This window comes from Trachypithecus francoisi, unplaced genomic scaffold, assembly GCF_009764315.1.
Source record: "Trachypithecus francoisi isolate TF-2019V2 unplaced genomic scaffold, Tfra_2.0 Lachesis_group15, whole genome shotgun sequence".
NCBI classification, from domain to species: Eukaryota; Metazoa; Chordata; class Mammalia; order Primates; family Cercopithecidae; genus Trachypithecus; species Trachypithecus francoisi.
In genome coordinates, this window is record NW_022681460.1 from 40,019,328 (window position 1) to 40,027,225 (window position 7,898).

Here is a 7,898-nt window from a genome sequence, read left to right on the forward strand (position 1 = left end):
CCTCTACAGAGGCATTATTAACTTTTATTAATAAAAAATAGGTTTTTATAGAATATTTCCATTTCTTATGAACAAAGAAGAGCTAATAAATTCAAGTCAATGACAGGCTTTTAATTCTGTGTGCTTTCTCCTGGGTGCCCAGTGCAGTTCATCCAGATTGACTACTAGGCTATTAGAATATATAACTATATGATTACTAAAATATCATAACTAGGGCCACATAAATTTTTTAGGTAAAAATTCAGATATTTGACAACATGTAACATTCTCATTGAATATTACAATTAATGTAATTACTTAATAATACAATTAATGATATTAGCATTACCTTATCCGCTTTATAAAAGTAAATTATAGTAAATGTACTTATTCTTTTACTCTCATATAGCTCTGCTTTATTCAAATCCTTCTCTGGTTATACTAAAGGCAAAATAAAAGGAATCTTCTCCTTTCCAAACCAGGCAGTACTTTATGGCCAGATTGATTTTCATAAAATACTTACACCATGTTACTTTTCCCCTCCACCACACCCAGTGATTTCCTAGTAATACTCAAAACAACCTAACCTGCATTTATTGCCTTCCATAAGCCTTGCCCATCCTGCCTTTCCTGTCTTAGGCCCTGGTGTATGCCCACTCAAATCCTCTGCTGAATTGGTGTTGTCTGCCCTTTGTTTTTGAGCACAATGTAGAGATTTGCTATGGCACAGCACTGTTGCCCAATTTTCTTCACTTTGAGTGTACTCTCATTTTTTCTCCTTCAGCCTAAACCCTACCCATAATTCCAGGTTCAATGAAAGTGTTATGTGCTCTTTGAAGTTTTACCTTATCGTCCAATCTCCCAGTTGTCTATGGTTTCTAGAGTCTCATATGGCATTTATTTTCTTTGTTAAGCAATTAATATTTATCATAGTATTTATCATATCCTAGTATTTTAATTAACTACTTGAATATTTATATATTTCCCTTCTTATTTACATTTAATAAGGTTAGAGACACTTTATAAATATTATTTTGCCTTTCATGGCCCTCACCATGGGTACTGCACATAGCAGGTGCTCAACTAATTCTGAATTTACTCACAAGAACTCAATGAACAGCACAAAGGATTCACGCTACATATGAAACATTTCTTTTCAGAGGAGTCTCCTAAGCATTGCTCCAAGTGGCCAAGAGGAATCTTATCCCCTGGATGTCATTAAAAATAGATAAATACTATTTTGTGCTGGATGGTATTACAGAAAGTAATAACACAGGAAATAAATGACCATGAGTGTGTTGGCCTCACCCAATTCTACTTTTTCATTATTCTTTAGATATTTCAATGCCTTCCAAACTGTAAATTACCCCCCAAAAAAAGAGAGAAAAAAAATTTAAGATCTGGTTGAATGCTTAAGTCTCGACTAAATGTGGAAACGATGTAAACCATTGACAATACTGAGTTCGAGTTGTGATCCTAAGTTAGGCCTGATATATCTATGAAAGTTCTAAGATAAACAAGGCAGGCATACCTCAAAGATATTGCAGGTTTGTTTTCAGATCACCACAATAAAGAAAATATCACATAAGAGCAGATCATACCAATTTTTTGGTTTTCCAGAGCATATAAAATTTATATTTACCTTATACTGTAGTCTATTAAATGTGCAACAGCATTCCAACAAAAATAAAATGTAGATACCTTAATTTAAAAATACTTTATTGCTAAAATTTGCTAATGATCACCTGAGTCTGCAGCGAGTCATAATCTTTTAGCTGGTGGAGGGTCTTGCCTCGATGTTGATGGCTGCTCACTCACCATGGTGATGGTTGCTGAAGGCTGTGGTGGCTGTTGCAATTTCTGAAAATAAGCCAACAATAAAGTTTGTTTTATCAATTGACTTTTCCTTTAATGAAAGATTTCTGTGTAGCAAGTGATACTGCTTGATAGCATTTGACCCACAATAGAAATTATTTTAATATTGGAGTAAATCTTCTCAAACCCTGCCACTGCTTTATCAACAAAGTTTATGGAATATTCCAAATTGTTTGCTATCACTTCAACAATGCTTATAGCATCTTCACCAGGAGTAGATTCCATCTCAAGAAACCACTTCTTTGCTCATCCATAAAAAGCAACTCATCATCCATTAAAGTTTATCATGAAATTGCAGCAATTCAGTCATACCTTCAGGCTTCTCTTCTAATTTTGGTTCTCTTGCTATTTCCACATCTGCAGTTACTTTGTCTGCTGAAATCTTGAACCCCACAAAGTCATCTGTAAAGGTTGGAATCAACTTCTTCCAAACTTCTGTTAATGTTAATATTTTGACCTCCTCCCAGGAATAACAAATGGCATCTAGAATGATAAATTCTTTTCAGAAGGTTTCCAACTTACTTTGCCCAAATTCATCAGAGGAATCACTAACTATGGCAGCTATAGCCTTACAAAAGATCTTTGTTAAATAATGAGATTTGAAAGTCAAGCATGGTGGTGCATGCCTATAATCCCAGCTACACAGAAGGCCGAGGTGGAAGACTCAGTTAAGGCCAGGAGTTCGACTCCAGCATGGGAAACATAACAAGATTTCATTTCTTTAAAATAATCAAAATTACTTCTTGATTCATTGGTTACAGAATAATATTGTGATAGCAGGCACAAAAACAATATTAATCTTCTACAATTTTATCAGAACTCTTGGGTGACCATATGCATTGTCAATGAGCAGAAATATTTTGAAAGAAATTTTTCTGAGCAGTATGTCTCAACAGTGGACATAAAATATTTAGATATTCAGTAAGCCATGCTGTAAACAAGATACACTGTCATACAGGCTTTGCTTTTTCATTTATAGAGAACAGTCAGAGCAGATTTAACATAATTTTTAAGATCACTCGGATTATTTTTCTTTTTTTTCACTCAAACATTCTGAGAGACACCCTAGGATTTTTGAAATGCTAAATGGGCATTGGCTTCAATTTCAAGTCACAAGCTGCATTCTCCCTAAAAAGAGAGTCAGTGTGTCCTTTGAAGCTTTAAAGTCAGACATTGACTTCTCCTCTCTAGCTATGAAAATCCTAGATGGCATCTTCATCCAATAGAAGGCTGTTTTGCCTACATTGGAAATCTGCTGTTTAGTAGCCAATTGCATTGATTTGCTTAGTTAGTTCTCCTGAATAACACTGCAGCTTCTACACCAGTATTGGAACTTCTTACGTTATGGAGATGGCTTCTCTTCTTAAACCCCATGAACCTCACCTCTGCTAACTTCAAACTTCTCTTCTGCAGCTTCCTCAACTCTCTGAAGCTTTATAGAATTGAATAGAATTTGGGACTTGCTCTGGATTTAACTTTGGCTTAAGGGAATGTTGAGGCTGATTGGATTTTCAATCCAGGCCACTAAAACTTTCTCTGTATCAGCAATAAGCCTCTTTTGCTTTCTTATCATTCATGTGTTCCCTGAAGTAGCACCTTTAATTTCTTTAAAGAACTCTATCTTTGCATTCACAACTTGACTCACTGTTTGGCACAAAAGGCCTAGCTTCCAGCCTATCTCAGCTTTTGACATGCCTTGCTCACTCAGCTTAATCACTTCTAGTTTTTGGTTTAAAGTGACAGATTTGTGACCCTTTCTTTCACTTGAACACTTAGAGGCCATTGTAAGGTTATTAACTGGTCTAACTTTAATATTCTTGTATCTCAGGAAGTAGAGGCCCCCCAAAAAAGGAAAGGGATGGGGGAATGGCCAGTCAATGGAGCAGTCAGAACACATACAACATTCATTGATTAAGTTTGACATCCTATATGGTTGTGGTTTGTAATGCCCCCAAATGAAGTCAATAGTAACATCAAAGATCACTGATCACAGATCACTGTAACAGGTATAACAATAATGAAAAAGTTTGAAATATTGTGAGAACAGAACATGACATAGAGACGTAAAGTGAGCACCTGCTGTTGAAAAAATGGTGCCAATAGACTTACTCAAAACACAGTTGGCACAAAACTTCAACTTGTAAAAAATGCAGTATCATGAAGCACAATAAAGCAAAGTGCAATAAGACAAGTTATGCCTGTACAGTAACACCATATTATATCAGGCAGTTTTCACAAGTTATTCCTTCTACTAAACAAGATTAGACAGATTTTACCACCAGCTTATCATTCTGTTACATCCTTTTTTTCTTCTAAGTTTTAATGAAAATTTTTTTTTATTTCCATCGGTTACTGGGGAACAGGCAGTGTTTGATTACATGAGTAAGTTCTCTAGTGGTGATTTGTGAGATTTTGGTGCATCCACCACCTGAGTAGTATACACTGCACCCTATTTGTAGTCTTTTATCCCTCACCCACTTCCCACCCTTTTCCCCTGAGTCCCCAAAGTTCATTGTGTCATTCTTATTCCTTTGGTTCCTCATAACTTAGCTCCCACTTATGAGTGAGAACATATGATGTTTGGTTTTCCATTCCTGAGTTACTGCACTTAGAATAATGGTCTCCAACCTCATCCAGGTCACTGCGAATGCCATTAATTCATTCCTTTTTATGGCTGAATAGTATTCCATCATATATATAGATAGATAGATATAGATATAGATATAGATATAGATACACTGTTTCTTTATCCACTTGCTAATTGATAGGCATTTGGGTTGGTTTCACATTTTTGCAATTGTGAATTGTGCTGCTATAAACATGTGTGCACAAATATCTTTTTCATATAATGAGTTATTTTGCTCTGGATAGATACAGTAGTGGAAATGCTGGATCAAATGGTAGTTCTACTTTTAGCTCTTTAACGAATCTCTACACTGCTTTCCACAGTGGTTGTACTAGTTTATATTCCCACCAGCAGTGTAGTAGTGTTCCCTGTTTACCACATTCATGCCAATATTTACCATTTTTAAATTTTTTTTATTAAAGCCATTCTTGCAGGAGCAAGGTGGTATCACATTGTGGTTTTGATTTGCATTTCCCTGATCATTAGTGATGTTAAACATTTTCTCATATATTTGTTAGCCATTTGTATATTTTCTTTCGAGAATTGTCTATTCATGTCCTTAGCCCACTTTTTGATGGGGTTGTTTGTTTTTTTCTTGTTGATTTGTTTGAGTTCGTTGTAGATTCTGGATATTAGTTCTTTGTCAAATGTATAGATTGTGAAGACTTCTCCCACTCTGTGGGTTGTCTGTTTACTCTACTGACTGTTCCTTTTGCTATGCAAAAGTTGTTTAGTTTAATTAAGTTCTAATTATTTATCTTTGTTTTTATTGCATTTGCTCTTGGGTTTTTGGTCTTGAAATCCTTGCCTATAGCAATGTCTAGGAGGGTTTTTTCCAATGTTTTCTTCTAGAATTTTTTTAGTTTCAGATCCTAGATTTAAGTAATTAATACATCTTGAGTTGATTTTTGTATAAAGTGAGAGATGAGGATCCACTTTCCTTCTCCTACATGTGACTAGTCAATTATCCCAGCACCATTTGTTGAAAAGAGTGTCCTTTCCCCACTTTCTGTTTTTGTTTGCTTTGTCAAAGATCAGATGGCTATAAATATTTGGGTTTTTTTCTGGGTTCTGTATTCTGTTCCATTGGTCTATGTGCCCATTTTTATACCAATACCATGCTGCTTTGGTGACTATGATCTTAGAGTATAGTTTGAAATCAGGTAATGTGATTCTTCCATATTTGTTCTTTATGTTTACTCTTGCTTTGGCTATATGGGCTCTTTTTTGGTTCCATATGAATTTTAGAATTGTTTTTCTAATTCTGTGAAGAATGATAATGGTATTTTGATGGAAATGGCATTGAATTTCTAGATTGCTTTTGGCATATGATCATTTTCACAATATTAATTCTCTCATCCATGAGCATGGGATGTGTTTCCATTTGTTTGTGTCATTTATGATGTCTTTCAGAAGTGCTTTGTAGTTTTCTAGTAGAGGTCTTTCACCTCCTTTGTTAGGTATATTCCCAAGTTGCTTTTTTTTTTTGACAGCTATTATAAAAGGGGTTGTGTTCTTAATTTGATACTTAGCTTAGTCACTATTGGTGTATAAAAGAACTGCTGATTTTTATACATTAATTTTGTATCCAGAAACTTTGCTGAATTATTTTATCAGTTCTAGGAGCTTTCTGGAGGAGTCTTCAGGGTTTTCTATGTAAATGATCATATCATCAGCAAACAGCAACAGTCTGACTTCCTCTTTGCCAATTTGGATGCCCTTTATTTCTTTCTCTTGTCTGATTGCTTTGGCTAGGACTTCTAGTACTATGCTGAAGAGGAGAGGTGAAAGTGGGCATCCCTCTCTTGTTCCAGTTCTCAGAGGGAATCCTTTCAACTTTTCCCCACTCAGTTTATACTGGCTATAAGTTTGTCATAGATGGCTTTCATTATATCAAGGTATGTCCTTTGTATGCCAGTTTTGCTGAGAGTTTTAATCATAAAGGGATGCTGGATTTTGTCAAATGTTTTTCTGCTTCTATTGAGATAATCATGTGATTTTTGTTTTCAATTCTGTTTATGCGGTGTATCACATTTATTGACTTGCATGTGCTAAACCATCCCTGCATTCCTGATATGAAACCTACTTGATCATAGTGGATTATCATTGTGATATGTTTTTGGATTCACTTAACTAGTATTTTGTTAAGGATTTCAGTATCTATGTTCATCAAGGATATTGTTCTGTAGATTTCTTGTTTGGTTATGTTTTTTCCGGTTTTGGTATTAGGGTGATACTGACTTCAGAGAATGATTTAGGGAGGATTCCCTCTTTCTCTATCTTGTGGAACAGTGTCAATAGGATTAGTACCAATTCTTCTTTGAATGTCTGGTAGAATTCTGCTGTGAATATGTCTGGTCCTGGACTTTTTTGTTGGTAATTCTTAAATTGCCATTTCAAACTTGCTGCTTGTTATTGGTCTGTTCAGGGTATCTAATTCTTCCTGATTTAAACTAGAAGGGTTGCACCTTTCCAAGAATTTATCCATCTATTCTATGTTTTCTAGTTGATGCGTATAAAGGTGTTCATAGTAGCCTTGAATGATCTTTTGCATTTCTGTGGTGCCAGTTGTAATATCTTCCATTTCATTTCTTATTGAACTTATTTGGATTTCTCTCTTCTTTTCTTGATTAATATTGCTAATGGTCTATCAATTTTATTTATCTTTTTAAAGAACCACCTTTTGGTTTCATTCATCTTTCATAATTTTCTTTTTGTTTCAGTTTCATTTAGTTCTGCTCTGATCTCGGTTATTTCCTTTCTTCTGCTGGGTTTGGGTTTAGTTCGTTCTTGCTTCTTTAGTTCCTTGAAGTGTGACATTCAATTGTTTGTTTGTGCTCTTTCCGACTTTTTGATGTAGGCATTTAGGGCTATGAACTTTCCACTTAGCACTGCCTTTACTGTATCCAAGAGATTTTGATAGGTTTTGTCACTATTGTCGGTCAGTTTGAAGAATGTTTAAATTTCTATCCTGATTCCATTTTGACCCAATGATCATTCAGGAGAAGATTACTTAATGTCTATGTATTTACATGGTTTTGAAGGTTTGGAGTTGATTTCCAGTTTTATTCCACTATGGTCTGAGAGAGTGCTTGATATGATTTCAATTTTCTTAAATTTATTGGGCTCATTTTGTGGCTTATCATATGGTCTATCTAGAAGAAAGTTTCATATGCCGTTGAATAGAATGTATATTCTGTGGTTGTTGGATGAGATGTTCTGTATATATCTGTTAAGTCCATTATTCCATGGTATAGTTTAAATTCATTGTTTCCTTGTTGACTTTCTGTCTTGATGACATGTCAACTGCTGTCACTGGAGTATTGAAGTCCCCCATTATTATTGTGTTGCTTCTATCTCATTTCTTAGGTCTATTAGTAATTGTTTTATAAATTTGGGAGCTCCAGTATTAGGCACA